Source organism: Ursus maritimus, unplaced genomic scaffold, assembly GCF_017311325.1.
Source record: "Ursus maritimus isolate PB19 unplaced genomic scaffold, ASM1731132v1 scaffold_8, whole genome shotgun sequence".
In the NCBI taxonomy this organism is placed as follows: domain Eukaryota; kingdom Metazoa; phylum Chordata; class Mammalia; order Carnivora; family Ursidae; genus Ursus; species Ursus maritimus.
The window spans coordinates 62,056,905-62,075,036 of record NW_024426996.1 but is presented as its reverse complement, the minus strand read 5'-3'; the positions used below and the strand labels follow the sequence as shown (position 1 = coordinate 62,075,036).

General features: G+C 48.1%; 1 long non-coding RNA gene across 1 annotated transcript; it reads right to left on the bottom strand.

Annotated features, from left to right (window-relative positions):
* Positions 1-6,057: 6,057 nt before the first annotated feature.
* On the bottom strand, positions 6,058-17,300 carry LOC103658382. Its single transcript, XR_567138.2, has 3 exons — positions 17,170-17,300; positions 9,335-9,504; positions 6,058-8,724 (listed from the first exon to the last, which is right to left on the bottom strand). It is a non-coding gene; the product is annotated as an uncharacterized LOC103658382 (long non-coding RNA).
* Positions 17,301-18,132: the final 832 nt, after the last annotated feature.

Here is an 18,132-nt window from a genome sequence, read left to right as displayed (position 1 = left end):
GAGTTAGAGGTCAGCAGACTGCCAAAACCCAGATCAAGACACATATCTGACAAGCTCAAGCGTTTTTATGAGAACAAAGCACTAGATATTTTAAATATATATGGGGCCGGGAAATTCCAGGGCGTGACGTTTTCCTGCCCTTAGTGATGTGGTGCCATTTTGGACATGGTGGCGGAGAGAATGGGCTTGAAGTCTGGCAAGGGTTTGAATTGTGCCTCAGACACTCATTTCACCTCTCTGAACCTCAGTGTCCTCATTTGTTAAATGGGAATAACAGGACCCGAGTCCCGGAATTATCGTGAGAATTAAACAAGGTCTTGTATGTAAAGTATCCAAGCCCGTGCCCGGCACAGAGTACATACTCGTTACACATTAGTAACAAACTCTAGTGGATGCTAAGTTATAGAAGCTGGGAAACATGCCAGGTTGTTGGAGGTTGTAGGCCAAAGACTGTTGGTGGGGCGTTCTCCATTCCTTTTGAGAAGGAACCTCTGGGGGCACCTCTTAGTCCTTATGTGAGTGATTTCCTACCGCTGGGAGCAGAGGCTGCAACAGCATGAAGCCACTGAAATGCAGACTGAGAAGTTAAGTATTGTATTAATAATCTATTAATCTAATAATCTATTAATAATCTATAATTCTATTAATAATCATCACCAGCATCCATGCGATAATAATATTATCCTCCCAGCATTGTATCTTTGCTGAATCAGAGAACATTTTCCTTCCGCAATCCCTATTTATGTTGTATCACAATGGAAAATTATTGCTTGTTTTGGGAAGCTCTGTATTCCCTTATCTTACTGGTCACAAGAGATTGGGAACCTGATCTTCTCCGCTCCTAATGCCAAAGGGAAAGCTGTGACCAAGATGTGGCGTGGGCGAGGACAGTGCGGCGACTATGTGGTATCATTTCACATGGAAAAACCCAGGCTTTGGAAATCACTGGTTGTATTTTACATGAGGCAAGGGTCAAGACCACAGTCCAACGGGAGGGATGGGTTTCTTTTGCAGGCAATAAGCCAATTGGTCACTGGATAAATGGGTCAAGGGATCAGTGGATCAATGGGGTTTCTCTTACAGGCAATCGATACTCCCAGTTATTTTGGGTCAGAAAAAGGACAGGGTCTTAGTCTAGGCAGTGGGAAATTCTCCTCTCCCCTCGGGGGACAAAGGGCAGTTGGAGCTGTGTGACAGTGGGAGGAGATGACCGGGAAGTGCCATTCCGGGGGAGGTTCACGGTCACTGGCACCACTTCGGGAATAGGGGTGGTCATGGTCCCATGTCACCTGGAGTTCTGCCAGGGAAGTGGGGATACTGAGCTCAAGCAGTAGTTATAAAACCCCCTCTGTTTTGTGCTTCTGTCGCCCTAAAACTCAATAAAACCTTGAGGGAAGGATTTAGTAGTAGAAAGAATTTAGCAGAGATTTGTCCTCTCTTAGACTAGGGGTCTCAGCAATAAACACCAACAAAAAAGCTGAGGGGAGGGAACCAGAGAGTCCTTCCCGGAGGAGGCGTGCTGGGAAGGATGGTCAATCGGCTCATATTACTGAGCCAAATGTGTGTGGTTGTCTTGGCAGGTTGCCATGGACCTCACAATCCCTCTCATGGTTCTCAGAAGTGACGCTTCTCAGTGCCTCACAAGGATAATTTCAGGGTCCAGAAATTTTGACTCCCAACCCCCTCAGGTCCACTGTGGACTAGGTCCCCTTCCCCTCGTCAGGCAGGGCCATCTCCCTGGCTTGGCTTTCCCTGTGGCCACGCTGCATTCTCCCTCCTCACACCCTGACACACGCTCAGAAATGACAGGGTTCTTGTGGGTTCAGCCTGCCAGGCGCAAGGTTTGCCAAAGCCATCCTGGAGCCAAGCGGGTGGCCTCCAAGTGAGCAATGGGGGTTATTCCAGGCTGGAAGGTGAGGGCAGCCTCCCAGCTATTTCCTCCAACCTCAGAAGCGAGTCAGTGGCTGGCAGTTCACATGAGGTCCCTCTGACATCTCTAGTCAGGAATGCAGCTTGCTGGGGATTCTGAAGCAAAGAGGTCATCGACAAGAGGAGAAGTCATTAGCAGGCAGGACGATCAGCAGGTACCCGGGGACCTCCATCTGCCTTAGCAAGTGATGGATCCACCCTTGACCAGGTCTCCCTGAGCACCCAGGGCTCCTGTGAGGGTGTCCATCGGTCTTCTGGGACTCTTTGACCACCTGAGGCCTGGCAATGCAAGACTGTGGCAGCCCAGTCTTGTCTTTAAATCCACAAATCCTTGAATCTCACAAATGAGCGAGAGGAAAGGTGGCTGGAGGCAGATTCGTATTGCATTTTTGTTGACTCTGCCAACATTTACAGATTGCCAACATTCTTTGGTAAAGGGGTCCAAGGATGGAATAGGAAAGCGTTCAGGAGCTCTACTCGTGAACTCGAAGTACACTTGTTCCTGATGCAAGCTCCCCAGTCATGACCTTGGGTTCTGCTCCATACACATTACTATGTTCTCTAACATACATTATGTTCTGCTGTGGCCAGGCTGACCACTTCTGCTGGCTGCTATCCCCCAAACCAGGGCTGTTTTGGCTCAGTATGCAAGGGGAACTCTGCGTTCTAGAGCATGGACTGGCCGGAAATATATTCATCCCCCTGGGACTAGAGAGTACTAGAACAGTGCTTCTTAAACTTCAGTGTGCCTGAGAATTATCTGGGGCTCTCATTAAGATTCAGATTCTGATTCAGAAAGTTTGAGTGGATGTCAAGATTCTGCATTTTCAGGAAGCCCCCAAGTGATGCCGATGGAATTGGTTCCATGACTGTGCGTGGAGAAGGAAGTGCCAGAAGGCTCAGCAGCTATTGCTATGGGGTCAGGACTTAGAATTTCCAGGAACAGAGGTCCAAATAGCACCCTCATTACAGTGCAATCTGACTCCCTGCTGGGGTCATTTAGCCCCCACTAGCAAGCCCCAACCTGCCTGAAGCTTTGGTACCCAATCTCTTGAGAGATACACAAGGCCAGTGCTTGGATGGGGTCTTTGGGGTCATTATTTCTCCTCTACTCATCCTGCTTTCAGTGTAAGATTCTCCCCCTGCATCCCCCCAGCTTGCAGGGCTGACTCATCTCTGCTTCACCCACCTCCTGGAGTGGCTGTCCATTCCTGATGAACAGAGATCTCCTCTTGACTTCAAGACTCAGTGCAGTGTCACCTTTTCTGGGACCCAGCCAATAAGAGTAACTCTGCCTCTTCTAGGCTGCTGCTATGACCTGGAACATGTGAGCATGGCATTTGTCACCTTGTGATTGTGATTATGCACTTTTGTAACTGTCACTCCCGCAGTCCTTGAGGGCAGGAAGAATAATGCAGTGTCTGGCCATGCTGCGTATTTATTTGTTCAATAAGTTGTGCTGATCTTCCTGGTCCCTCTTCCTCAAGAGGCCCCTCTTTCACTTCCTTGGAGACATTTCTAGGTTAAAAAGCTCCAATTTCTCCAACCTCTGTGGGACCTGCTTAGGGGAGTTGAAGACACTGATTTTCAGGCTTAGCCATGCATTCGAATTAAGAGGGAGTTTTAAGAATATTCACTCTAACCCTCAGAGATTCTGACTTATTAGGTCCAACACAGGCATCAGGATTTTTAAAAACTCCTCGATGATTCTCATGTGCAGACAAGATTGAAAACCACGAGGAATCAGGAATTTTAGACTAACACCCAGCCTTTCAGCCTCTTGTCAGCACTGCGATGAGGCCTGTTCCAATTGTGGATCCCCAGAGCTGGTGAGTGGCACTCACCCTGGGCTTGAAACTAAGCTCTTTTGGAGGAAAGGAGGCCATAGGACTACACGGGTAAGGGACTAGAGGCTGGCGTAAAACCAAACCCAAGCGATTTTCTCCATCTCTCTGAGCCTTGGTTTCCTAACCAACAAAATGCGATAAAGGTTTATTCGTCAGTTTCTACTGGGTAATAAACCACTCCAAAATTTAGTGGCTGAAAGAACAAACATTTCATCTTTCTTGCAATTCTGGGTGATGGCTGGGCAGTTCTTCTGGTCTGAACTGGCTTTGGTGGGGCTGGATGGCTTAGGATGGCCTCCCCCAGGGGTCTGGCAGTTGGCTTGATGTCAGCTAGAGGAAGAGAGGGGGCCTGGCTGGTGTCCGCCTCTCCCATCAACCAGCAAGTTAGCCTAGGCTGGTTTGCATGGTGACCGTCATGGGGTTCTGGGAACTACAAGGGACTGGGCCAGGATGCTCTTTGCATGGGTCTGTTTGCTAATGTCCCATTGTTCAAAGTTAGTCGAGGCCAGTCCAGAGTCAGTGTGGGGGACAGATTACCAAAGGACATGTCTCTGCTTTCTATAACTAGGTATAATTCAAAACTAAACTAAAAATAAAAGCCCCATTGATATTCCATCTCCAGGGACTAGGCGACCTGCTTGGGCTTCTCCTTTGTACTCATGCGGCCGCTGATAACGATGCTGACGGTCACAATGTACACCGAGCTCCAGGGGCTGAGTCACCGACAGCAGTTTATCTGATTCTCAGGCCATCATTTTTGTTGCAGATGTTTCCCTGGAAGTTAGGTCATTAATTCATCTGAGTGAAGATTTTAAAACAAGTGAAAATGGTCCCTTCCCTCCAGGAGCTCTGTCATCCACTGGGACAGCACGAGGTCAATCCGAACTTCGGAGTTATGTCTACACGTGTTTATTCTGCGTCCACCTGCACATAGAAATCCTTCCCCTTCAGGGCCCCCGATCAGACACATGTGTGTGAGCGATGGAGGTGCGACTGGAAGCTTGGTAGGGGAAACCAAGGCGCACATGGTACCCGTCGCAGTCAACAGCGTCAAGAACCCGTCTGGATGTTTCTGTTCTTCACACGTTGTCCTCTGGTGCTCACCTCCAGAAACATCTTATTCCCCCACTTCCTGGGAGCAGTGCCCAGCCCCACCAGCTCCCCTTCTCTTCCCAGATTCTCTTCCACAAGTGCCTCTCTTTTCTCTTTGTCATGCAAGCAACACAGCTCTCTCTTGGCTCCCCTGCATCTAAATAGCTCTTTTTCTATTTTCAAAATGAGACCCACTCAGTAAACAAGTCAGGGTAGGACCGTCTTGTGCTACTTGATCATGTACCTCTAGATCTCGTCCCTTACCTCATCCCAAGGACTTACCGAATTATTTATTCCGGTGTTCTCTCAAAAAGACTCTTGAGTAAAAATAATCTCCAACTTCTTACAGCTATTTTTAATATTGAGCATTTTGAATTTTGTGAAAGGGCAGCAGAAAGGAGTGATACTTTCCAATGGAAGCATGAAGGAAGGCTTCCTGGAGGGAGTGGCATTTGAACCAAGCCCCGGTGGAACTCCTTTGAGAAGGATAGCTATTAATTTCAAAACTAACGGCTTAAAAATGTGTTCACCTTTCTAATCAGTTAGCTCAGTTCCTCAAGGCTGCTGTTCCATCCCTGCACACATGCCATCCCCCACCCGATCTGATAGTCATGCCACTCTTTTTTTTTTTTTTTGAGAGAGAGAGAGAAGGAGGGAGAGCACAAGTGGGAGTGGGGAGGGGCAGAGGGAGAGAGAGAATCTCAAACAGGTTCCACACTCAGTGCAGAGCCTGACGTGTGGCTTGATCTCACGACCCTGAGATCATGAGCTAAACCAAAATCCAGAGTCAGATGCTTAATCGACTGAGCGACCCAGGCAGGCACTCCCTGACACTCACTCTTAACTGGAAAATTGGAATAAAGGAGTTAACATGAGTTCTTTTTCTGGTTAGTTATTAGGAGAGACAAGAAGCCAAGTTCCCACCTATTCATGGCATATAGAACAAGAAAAAAAAATTGGCCCTACAGTTTCAATTGTTCCCCAGATGTTGTTGGTGTATCATTGGTTTTTGTTTGGCAAGTATTTGTTGTTATTGTTTTTTACATGCTTTGGATCTAGACTAATCCTGGCACTTAGATGTCCCCCTAGCCTCACAGAACAGGATGCCTGGAATTGATCATCAAAATAAGCCAAAGAGTGCAAAGAAATTCCTCGGTAATTACTACCTGATTTTGTTCTTTGTGTCAAATATGAGTTAGGTGAGAGAATTCATTCATCTCTTACCACACTACAAGGGACAGAGGCAATCTTTCTCACAGGATTCAGGGCTAAAGTGGGTTGTCTTCTGAACTTCCCTGCAGCATTTAACCGAAACTAAATTTGCCTGGAGAAAAAAAATCTTCCTTTTGAGAGATCAGTCCCAGAAATTTAAAAAAAAAAAAGTGTGTAGTAGTCTACTTGGAAGATGCAAAGATTTTAATTTCAGGTGGCATTTTGAGAGTTGTGTGTGCACGCACTTGTGATGCAAGATACGACAACCCAACTAACAGAGGCTTAAGTGAAACAAGGATTTTAGTTGTTCATATAACAGAAAAGTCCAGGGTGGTCAGTCTTCAGTCATGGCTGGATCCAGGTGCTCAGATGATGTCATATGAGTTCTTATTCCTCTCTAATACTCAGCTCTGCTCTTCTTGTCATACAAGCTCTCTCCACCAGGAGCTTCAGACTTAATTCTGTTAGCTTGACAACATTGGAGAAATAAGACAAGGGGTGTCCGCTGCAGTGGAATGCCTACTTAATGGTGAAATAAGTAGAAGAGGGATAAAGAAAGGTAGGTGGTAGGGTTTTAGCTGAGAGCAATGGGTAGACCTAGATCGAGTGAATTTGGGTTGGCAGGCCTGATTTTCAAACCAGTTGCATTGACTATTGGTAACAATAATAATATCTCAAGACCCATAACATTCCTTTCTGAATTTCATCTGAGTATGCAGTAATTGCTGATGTTCACAAATGCCTGTGTCAACCAGGGCTGCTGGTCAACCACGGGCAGCCTGGTAAGCAGGCAGCTGTCCATCAAGACTGGAAGAAAGAAGTTTGAAAGCCAAGAGAGAAGTCAGGAACTTGGCCCGTGTGGTGCACGGGGACGGGAGGAGGGAAGGGGAGAAACCTCGGCAATTTGTTTTTAATATTTTGCTTGTTCTGGATACCATGAAAGCTGCGTACATTGGCTTCTGACTAATGAAAACAGAGGGGAAGCCAGGCTGGAAACCTGGCCGTGTTTCCGTGCACAATTAGGTTTGTTTGTTTAGGTCTCTTTTTATTTGTTTTCAGATGACTCAGATAGGAGTACTGCAGGCATTTCAAAGCGAAGTGTTCTTATGTGTATTTTCGGTCTAGGGCTTCACCAAGTGCAGAAAGCCTTGGCTCCCTGAGGTTATTTTCCTATCCAAGGGTTTTTCAAACTTTCAAGTGGAGCTGGAAGAATGCCGTTGTAAGCCAGGCTATTTTTCTTAGCAGACCCCAGTTTGGGGTTGCATGGGGGACAGCGATCACAAACATATAAACACAAAAGTCCCCAAACAAGGCACAAGGGCACCCATTGTGCTGACCTCTGGCACTATCTCCCCTTGATGGCTTTACCATCTGTGCACTCCAGTCCTCTCTGGAAACCTCTTCATGAGTCGGCCTCCTTCTCTCCAGACAACCAAGTCCAGAGATGGATTCTCTTTTCCATTTTCTCTGTATCTGTCTACAAACTGTTGAACTCTGAAGACTCTCCTCTTGCATTGTCATGGTTTCGAGTCTAAAGCCTCCTGTGAAATGCAGAGATTTACAATCTGGGAACCTGCCAAGCCCCTGGCTGAGTGCCTTTGCCTAAGGGGAGTGACTCCCATGGGGACTGTTTGCTCCTGGTCAGTTGACCCCAAGTCCAGGAAAGGCCTTGGCAGGGGCCCTGGGAGGGGCTGGCCAGTAATCTCCTTCCTAGACGAGGAAGACGCAAATCAGGTAATGGTGAGGCTTAAGTCCAGTAGCCCTGCCTCTGAAGGATGAGGCAGAGAACAGGGACACTCGAAGTGGTCCTGTTTTAAAATACTAAGACTTTATGTAGGCGGCAGGAGCAGGTTTCCTGAGTTCCCTGGAATCTGGGTCCCAGCCTGAGACTCCCACAGTCTCCCCTGCTCTGCTGCTCAGGTTATATGAAAGACATTGGCCAACATGCTGGCCGGAGAATTACTTTCATACTTGAGTCACTCCAATGAAACTTCTGTTAACCAAGATTTTGTTTTTCAATGCTCCTCTCCCTCTGAATGGAGCTATGAACTGCCCCACTTTTAAGACTTTCCTCTTCCAGCATTTCAAGTTGGAAACTTCCTGAAGCTCAGAGCAGAAAGATTCATTCTATCGAAATGTACACATTTCAGGAATTTCTTTTCCAAACCACTGTCTTCCAGAGCTATGCCCTGGGTCCAACAACACTCCACCCAGTCTGCTGCCCCTGCTATGGCTGCACTGCTAGACCGTGACAGGTGGCAATGCTGTGTCCTCGCCGACCCCGAGACAAGCACGGGATGAAAGCAGTTTCATCAGGACATGAACCCAGGAAGCGCATGAGGCAGAGGTGGAGTGACTCTGGGCATCTGGAGCTCAGTCCTGCTCAGGACCCTCGGAGAGACTGTGTGGGACATGCCTCAGACTGCCCCACAGGTAAGGAAGCTGTTGCTGGTTAGTAGAGTTTCCTCCTGGTGTGGAAACTCCCTGACGCTCCCAAACTCACGCCTGCAGCCAGAGAACGTCCTCAGCCTGAGAGAGACGTGGAGCCCTAGGTCAGTGCGGAACTCTCTGGAGGCCACTTCCGGGGTACGTTGAAGGGATCTGGAAGGGGCACCAACGTGGTGTCAACAGCATTTACTGTACCCTAAGATGACAAAAGGAAGGGCACAGTCATCCAAAAGAGACTGCATTGTTTTCACTCCACTGAGTTGACTCAGGGAAGCGGACCAGCATTAACACAGATTAGCAGCAGTTGAGATGACAAGAGCTGAAAAGAAAAGGTTTTGTTTCCATTCTCAGTTTACCTATGTATTTAGTGAATATTAACAGACTGCCTACTTGCTTCAGGTTCGGTGCTAAGGGCTGGGGTATTGCAAGGAGGGAACCAGGCTCTGTCTCTGGATGGAGACAAGGGAAGAGTTCAAGGCAAGGGACTGTGACAGCATGGTCTTAGCAGGAGGGGCGCCTCATCTCGGCTGACAGCGTGTAGTGTCTCTTCCTTAAGAAGGAAGGGGAAGCGTGTTCCAGTGAAAAGGAACAGAATGTGGGAATGCCTAGGGGCACCGGTGCAGATGTACAGACTCAGGGCTGTTTTCTAGTAGGTGGTGAGAGGGAGTGGCACCCGATTAAGTCAGATGCCAACAAACACCAGGTCACAAAGGACCTTGTCAGCCACAACACAGTGTTTATATACCAGAGCAGCGAGGAACGGCTTCTTTTCTTATTATTATTACTATTATTTAATTAACACTTACTTATTTATTTCATTGTTTCTTGAATCCCACCTCTTCCTTCTGGATTTCATTTTCTTCTTCCCGAAAAATATCTTCCGGTAGCTTCTCACTGATGTTTGTGAGTGACGAACTTTCTCAGTCAAGGACAGACCCACTTTTCGTGGGGCCTGAAGCTTATGCAACTTTGGTTCCTTTTGGGGAAAAAAACAATGCAAACTATGAATACAAAATTAAGACTGAAAGTAAACGTTGACTACAAGAAAAGAAATGTCAACAAATTTTAGCAAGTTGACAAGTAAAAACAAACATTACCTATAAAATCCAGAAAAATAATATTAAAAAAAATAATTCACTGTAATTTTTTCCAACTTCTCCTCATGTTGATGGCATTGGCATGACCGTGGGGATTTGACAAGAAGGAAAAAGACTTGGCCTACATTTAGTATGGGTTTCATGGGATATATTAGACGGTTTGCAGTCATTTCCATGTATAGTTCAGTTATTGCTGGGTGTACAAATTCTGGAATGGCTTCCAGCAATACTCCTACCCTCCACATGCTGCCTTGCCTGGCACACAGCAAAAAATCCTACAATGCTCAATACCAAAAATATGTGGATGGTAGAGAAACAAGGTTTAAGATGTATAGAGCCATCTACAATTTTCTAGTCCACAGGAAATTCTTCTGATATCAGAAATGTAAAATTATAAGTGGAGGATTCACTCTTACTCAAAGGCTAGTCAAAATGGGAGTTTTCTTTCATCAACAATACATTTGAGAATGCAGTGCATATAATTACGAACACACTAAGTATTTACAGCTCGTTTGTGAGAGAAGTCTCATAGAGGTCTTTCCAAGGTTGACAATAATCTTAAACATTTATGTACCATTACCAAAAAAAGAGTGATAAAGTGGAAAGAAAAAATTGTAATGATCAGTAACAGAAAATAGCTTTGATTAACCATGGCAGAGAAAAAAAACCTCCGTTATCGTTGTCTTCAGTCTACAGAAAATGATTTTACAAAATCATCACATGAAGAGGTGATTAAAGAATATGTGGCTAAAAATGGAATAAGTCTAAATGCAATATGGTATCCTGGATTGGATCCTGGAGAAGAGAAAAGACGTAAGTGGAAAACTGGTGAAATCGGTGGATAAATTGGTGGATAGAATCCCATGATGGTTGATAATTGCACAAGTTCAAGGATGCTCGGATGCCACTGAAATGGGTGTTTGAATACTTGGATTTCCAAAGGCAAAAGCGAAAGCCAGAGCTGAAAAGCAGATATTGGCCAAATATGGAGGCCAAACTTTAACTTTGTTGCATCCCTTGAGAAAGTCCAGCCCCCTACCATTAAGGCCCATTCAAGGTCTAACAACCACTCCCAGGGCTGCGTGGCCTCATCTCCTGTGCTAAGTACTCTCATTGTCAGTGTCGTCTTCATTTTTGACGCAAAGGGGCATTTGTCCTTCTTTCTTGCAAAGTCAGTTATGTACTTAAATTTCTAAGCACTTATACTGTGAGAGTTTCCAAGTTTATTAGCTCATCAAGTTGTTGGGCTGCTTTTCAGCAGGAGAGTGGGATGGTGAACTTGATGATTTAGGAAGGAATTCTGGCTTCAGCGTGGAGAATGGATTTAAGGTGTGGGGTAAAATAAAGACAGAACAAAGACAGATCCGACGGAATTCAATTGCAGAGATGACCCAGGGCAACCTGAATGAGAGGAATCATAGTGGAGAGGGAGAGAAGTGGAGGGACTGAGACATTTCAGAGGTAAGAAAGCAGAATCTGGTAATGGAGTAGCTTTGGTGGCAGAAGGAGAGGGAGGGGTCTAAGATGTGCCCAGTGTGGGGTGGGGACAGCTGGGTGGAGAGTGCTGCCATTTCTTGTAGGAGGAAACAGAAGAGCGGAAGGAGAAGCAGCCCCATGAGGGAAGATGAGGAGTTCAGTGTCGGACATGCTGAGTGTTAGATACCTGTGTGGCACCCAAGCGGACGTAACCAAGTCTCAGTGTGGCATACACGTTCGGAGAGAGATCTGATCCACCTGAACTTGTGGATTTGGGACTCGCGGTGAACACTAACTCCATGCAAATTACCAAGAACGGAACCTGGTTCAGAGCAAGACTGTGTGAGGGTGAGCTGTACTAATGACCAGTGTAGAAGAGGGCACAGGAGCCAATCACATAAACCGAGGCAAAGTGCATCTCCGCTGAGCTGATGAAGAGAAATATCTGAGGTATGGAAGCCTGTAGCGGGGGCACTGGACACAGTCAGGAGAGTCAGGGAGGGCTTCCCTGAGGAAGTGGCGCTTGAACAGAAATCTGAAGAATAATTAGAAGGAATCAGGCAACAAGGGGAAGGAAGAACATTCCAGGCTGAAGAACAGCATGCGCAAAGCTCTGTGGAGAAGGGATTGTGGGCACATGTAAGAAGCTAAGCTGTTATTATGGCTGAAGAAGACCAGGGGAGTCTGTGCCTTAGGAAAGACATGTCATCTCTCTGAGAGAACAGACTCAACAATTTGCAAGGTCCTCCTTTTAAGTCTCAAATTCTAGAGTTCTGTGATCCTTGTAACTTCTCGTTTTGGTAAAAAAAATTCTACAGAAAAGTTGCAATAGAAAAATGAACTCCCATAAATCTTCACTAAGACTCACCAATTCTTAAAACTGTGCCATATTTTCTTTATCATCTATCTCCCTACTTACCTATTAACCAATACTCTCTCTATACACATATAATATCTGTATCTAAATATGATACATATTGTTATTATTATTGCAGAACAATTTAAGAGTAAGTTACTGCCATCATGAACTTCACCCTTAAACATTTCAGCATGTATCTCCTAAGAATAAGAACATTCTCTTGTGTGACTATGTCCAGTGATGGAATTCGGGATGGGGTCTGTGATCCAGAATTCTATGATCTCTTTAAATATGGACGGGATTCAATAGCAACTTATACTGAACCCCTTCTGCGTGCCAGGTGCCATTCTCTGCATGGAGTATTCAAACTGATATGAGAGACAAGTCGATAAACAGATATTTACATGGAGATTTGGAAAGGGCAATGGCAGACATAGAGCAGGAGTATCAGGGGGATGCAGAGGAAGGAAATCTGGGCAGAGACTAGCTGTCTATCCCATCTATACCCTTCCTCTTCTTTTTCCCTAAGAGGACCTCTGTGCCATTAGGGTTTCCAATGTAGCCAACTCAAAAACTACATTCTCCAATTTATCTGTAGAGAGACCAAAGGTATATAATAGAAGTCACTGGATGCAACTTCTGGAAGAGCTTATTAAGGCAGCCAAGCTAGCTGGAAGGCACACACTTTGGCCCTTGACCTTTCCTTTTTCCTGCTGTTAGGATGTCATTGTAATTGCTAGAGCTGCAGCAGCCATATTGCAGCCATGAGGAGACATTAAAGATGGAAGCCAGTGTTAAGAATCGTGGAGCAAAAAGACAAAAGGATCTTGGATCACTGGCAATAAAAACGAGCCACCATGCCAACTCTGAGTTGTATACTCCAAAATCTTTGAGAGGGAGGAATTAATGATCTCATTTAAGTCACCATTAATTAGTGTTTCTGTTACATGTAGTTGAAGCTAGTCCCAACTGATAAATCACTTGATTCTGCCTTGGGGATCTAGGGGAAACTGCACACGTAATATGAAAAATAAGTAAAAAAACAGCATGGGTAAAAAGGTAGGAGGAGGCTCCAGAGCGTAAAATTTAGCTTAAGAGCAGCAGAGGCCACTGAAAGGATTTGAGGAGTGTGCCAGGACTAAATTTTAGTTTTAGGACGCAACAGAGAGGAGGTCGTCTTGTTGATAGCTACACTGTGGGGAGGGGAAGACCAAAGTCAGCAAAACTAGTAGGAGAGATGATGTGACAACCTATGTGAGGAATGACCCCATCCTGGAATAACACTGCACAACAAAAGCAAATGCAAGGGCTCTACTGTCAGCAAGACCTCGGGCCCATTTGGGCTTTGCCACTTATTACCTAGATGACCCTGAGCAAATGACTTCTCAACGCCTCAGTCCCTTCTTATTTCCACCAGACCATTAAGAGAATTAAATGAAGCCATGCATGCACAATGCTTAGAGCTTAGAGCAGTCCCTGGTACATAATAGGCACCCACTAAATTGCTGTTGAGCCCATGGCAGTGAGAAAAGGATTCTAGGCAGTAAGGTAGAATAAGACAAAATTGACAGAATGCACAACAGGTTGGATGGTAGGAGGGGTGAGTAAGAGACAGAAAGGAGTTAAAACTGTCTCCTAGATTTCCGTGGAAGAACCACTTCTGGGAGCATAGAGTTTTGGACCTGCAGGGTTGGTGGTACCTCTCCCCATCTGTATGGAGACAACCAGGGCTCACCTGCATGGAGAGATAGGGAGCCGGGTTAAGGATCTGAGCTGAAGACAGACTGGTGAGCAGCTGGAGCCCTAGGGGGCTGTGCGGGTGGGTGCGGGAGTTGGGGGAAGGAGGCCATGGGCAAGGGTGGTGGTGAGGGGATCACAGCTCTCAGGTGAGTGTGTAGAATGAAAAGATGAGAAAGCCAAGCAGGAGCCCAGCCGCTCGTGCTGGTGGACAAAAAGTAGCCAGCAAGGAAACTGAGGTCTGAGAATTGGGCATTGGGTTGTGGGGAAGGAGGTCACTGGAGACCCCGGGATGAACTGAAGGTCATCAGGGACATCGGAAGTCATGGTGCCCATAGGGCCTGAGGCAGAGTGTGCTCAGTGGAGACCTGAAGGAGAAAGGGATCGGGGAGGTTTGTGTGAAGGAGAGGAGGGAGTCATGCAGTCGTGGGAGCTAATGAGAAGAAACTGGAAGGAAAGTAAGATGCTAGAAAGAGATTTGGGAAGAGAAGTGGGGGCTCCGTGTCCAGGAGAGGATCCAGAATTGGGCCAGGGCCTTTGCCACGTACCCACAGCGGGGAAAGCGGCCCACAGTGGAGCTGGGACGCCAGAGTGCCGGGTGGGGCTAGGCTGAAAAGCAGTGGGGGCCATCTCCAGTCTGTGTGTCCGTGGACCGAGGACGGCCGGAGACCGAGCACAATAATGACTCATTTCTTGGGCACTCACCCCTGTGCCAGGACGGAGCCGGGCCTTTGCAAGTCCCTCTGTGCGGTCCTACTTCACCAGTGAGCACCTGAGGCCCAGGGAGCTTAGGGACCAGCAGGAACCGGTAGGGCCGGGGGCCTTAACCCCCGTCTGAGCCCACGGAGGCCCCCTCGATCTCCACGCTCCACGGCCGGCCGGGCAAGACGGCCAAACCGCTGGGAAGACGCGCGGATGCGGCCCAGCGACGGAGGAGGGCCGCGAGCGGACTCAAGGCGGCTGCAGACCGGACACCTGCGAGGGGGATCGGCCCCGAGGCGCCCGCCTCCCCGACCCCACTGCGCCCGAAGCCGCTCCCAGAGCCAGAGGGGCCTGCGGAGCGTGCCCAGGAGGGGGCAGCAGCGCCTCGCGGAAAGCCGCCGCCTCGGCTCCTGGGCCTGGGGCTCAAAGGAGGGCCCTGCTGCTTCCCTGAAAGGTGGTCCCGTCCCTGCCCAGCCCCGAGCGCCCCTCCTGGGCGTCACAGCCTTGGGAACAGCCTCCCCAACCCTGTGCCTGAATCTCAGTAAATGAGAGCCATGGTGGTTCTCCTTCTCCCTGTCCCCCTCTTTCTCCCGCCCTCCTCTGTTCCTAGACTCTCAGACTGGAGATGGCCCCCACTATTTTTCAGCCCAGCCCCCCAGACATTCTGTCTCCGCAACACCACTTTTGGCCATTTTCTCCACTCTGGGCACGTGGCAAAGGCCCTGGCCTGGGTCTAGGTCCTCTCCTGGACACCAAGCCCTTAGTTCTCTTCCTATGTCTCTTTTTAGCATCTGTCTTTCCTTCCAGTTGCTTCTCATTAGTTCCCGCTACTGAGAAGCTCTCTCCTCTCCCCACCCCTGGCCAGCGCACTGCAGGCTGGCTCCCACCTTGCAGAGCAGAGACCCTTCTTCTTGCTCAGCTGCTCTCCACAAGGCCTCCCCACGCCTCAGGACGGGAGTGGGGTGGCCTTCAGCTTCTGCGCCCTGTGGCAGCAGCCCCAGGGAGCCTTCTTCACAGGCTCCCTGGCGCCCCTCCCCAGGGCCCTAGGAGTCCAGGGCAGGCCTGGAGCTGGTGTCCCCAGAGCTCAGCGTGGCCGGCTGCTCGAACGGAACTCACCACATATCGGATGTGAAGGGAAAATGGAGTATCATTATTTTGCTTAGAACTAATCTGGTCTTTCTCCTCTGAACCCCACCCAGTAGTTAGTGGGATGGGGAAGAAAAGCTAAATGTCCAATCCAGTTAAATTTTAACTGATGTTTTAAACCCTGCAGATAATACTCAGTCTTTAGGAAAAAATACTCAGTGTCTCCGATAGTTACCCCCTCTGTCCCCCACCCTAGGGGCGTGGGATTATGGAGTGAGGAAGCTCCCTCCTCTCACCGCACCAGAGGCAGTCAATTCTTTGGTCCCACCAAGGCCCGTGGATGTGTGCTGTGCACTGGTCTTTGGGGAGAGCTCCTTTTTTTTTTTTTTTTTTTTTGGCCGGGTCATACTTGGCCTGCTGGACTCCAGGACTGAAAAAGTGCCTTGTTCCTCCAGCCCAGGCAATGCTCCTGGTGACAGTTTGGTGCCTCGGCCTCAGCGGGGCAGGAGCCCTAAGCTCTTTCCATTGGTTTTTCAGTCTGTTAGCTGGGAGGTCCGCTCCTTAGACTGGGAGTCCCTAGGTGGCTGGGAGGTCACCTTGTATCATGACAGCAGGCCATTTGGTGGGCCCATTGTCTCCCACCGTAGCATCTGCACCCCATGGGACTGAGGGTGTGCCCAGGGAAGCTGAACTCCAGGCCTCCCCCAGGCAGACCACATGGAACTCCTTTTCTGGGGCTGTGCCCTGGGTTCTAATGGGGTGGCTTGTGAAGGGGCTTCCACCCAGAGTCCTGAGGGTAATACCACGAGCACCCTCCCCTCTGCAGGCCCAGAGATGGGAACAGCAGGGCAATTCCTCTGATTGCTTGGCTATTCACACTGTCCACTTCCTCCTCTTTTTAAAAGATTGTCAGGTACAGAAAAAGGGTGGGCTTTTCCTTTACTTCTATTTCCTCCTTTGTGACTCTTGTTAAGCCCTTAAGGACTGGCTTTGGTCTCTTACTGCGCCAACGGAAGGACTCTGAGCTCTAGGCTTACTCTTGATACACTGAGGGAGGAAGAAGAATTTGGAAAATCCCTTCTCAAGATAAGGGTCTGGCTCCTAAAGGCTAGAACTTTCTGCATAATCCTGTTTTGAATGACCCAAACTAAACATTACCTTGTTCTCTCTCTCTCTCTCTCTCCTCCCTGTCTCTCTCTCTTTCTCGGAATTCCTTCCGAAATCAACACGACTCTGCACACACAGATTTCCTGCACACACACCCCCATCCCCTGCACAGTCGTGCCTCCTCCATGGCTATCTAGGGTAGACCCGGAGAGTGGGAAACAGATGCGAGAAGCCTATGAGTTTTAAAGCAAGATCCCCCTCCTTCTCTCTTGCAGCCTGAAGAACTCTGTTCTAATCAGGTCCAAAGTACTGAGCTTTTCTTTTTCTCTTATTGTTTGTAAATCCCCAGGTCTCTGTCCCTTTAGCCCCCTTCCGTAGATGGGCTTATTGGCATCATTCTCTACTGAGATGCCAGGTGAAGATGTTTTTGTTTCCTACCTGCTCTCATCACCCCAAAGCATGCCCCAGTCCCCCCTGCAGCCCCTCCTCCATCCTGCACCTTCGGGCAGGGTCCACACCGTGGGCAGGTTTGCATGGAACCAACCATTCCTCTGAGACCCAGGACGCGCCTTCATACCTCTATGCCGACACACGCGCTGTTCCCTGGCCTGGGCTTTCCCGTCATCCAACCTCTTTGTAAGGCTCATCTCAGTTTATCATCTGTGAGAGGCTTTCCTGCCTCTGCTCAGTCAATGTGAGTCCTCTCTCTTCTGAGGGCCTGAGCGGCTTTGAATTCCTCACGTCCTACCCTGGATTTATAACTATGCTCGTATTTCTCTCCCAATGACACTGAAGTCTCTCGGAAGGCGGGCACTGTGTATCACTTGGCTACAGTTTCTTCCATGAGGCTATGAGTGAAACTGACTAGGAGGCTTTGATATTAGTGGGTAAGTGGAATATGATTATCAACAGGAGTAGCCCCAGACCACATTTGAAAGTCGGCTCAAAGCACATCAGCTCACACAAATGACTTCGTGTCTTCGGCCTCAGTTTCTTTATTTGTTAAACAATGGAGTGGGTTTCCATGATGTCTTAGATCATCTCCACCTCTGACAGTCTGTAATTCTACCCATATTGTCTTGTGACAGGTGTGTGCTTGTGCAGACATGTGTGTATGTGTGTGTGTGTGTGTGTGAGAGAGAGAGAGAGAGAGAGAGAGAGAGGTGGGCAGGGATCACTAACTGGGGAGACCAGGTGGAGTGGAGGAATGGCAAAGGCTTTAAATGAGGACAAACCTGGGTCTAAATCCAGGTTCAGGCTCTCACCTGTTGGGTGACCTTGGTCAGGCTACGTTCTCTGAGTTAAATGGAAAATGAGTATATTTACTGAGTGCCTTCTGAGTGCGCGCACTGCGTTGGTAGGTGGGGCTATGGAGTAAATTCGGCATGTCCTCTCTGTGTAGGAGGCCAGAGTCTGTTAAAAGGGGACAAATCTGCAGACGAATAAGTGTAATCAGGCGTAGAATTTCTCCACAAGAGAATGTCCAGGACACAGTGGGACCACAAAGGAAGGAGAGGGAGATCAACAGATTCCAAGGATG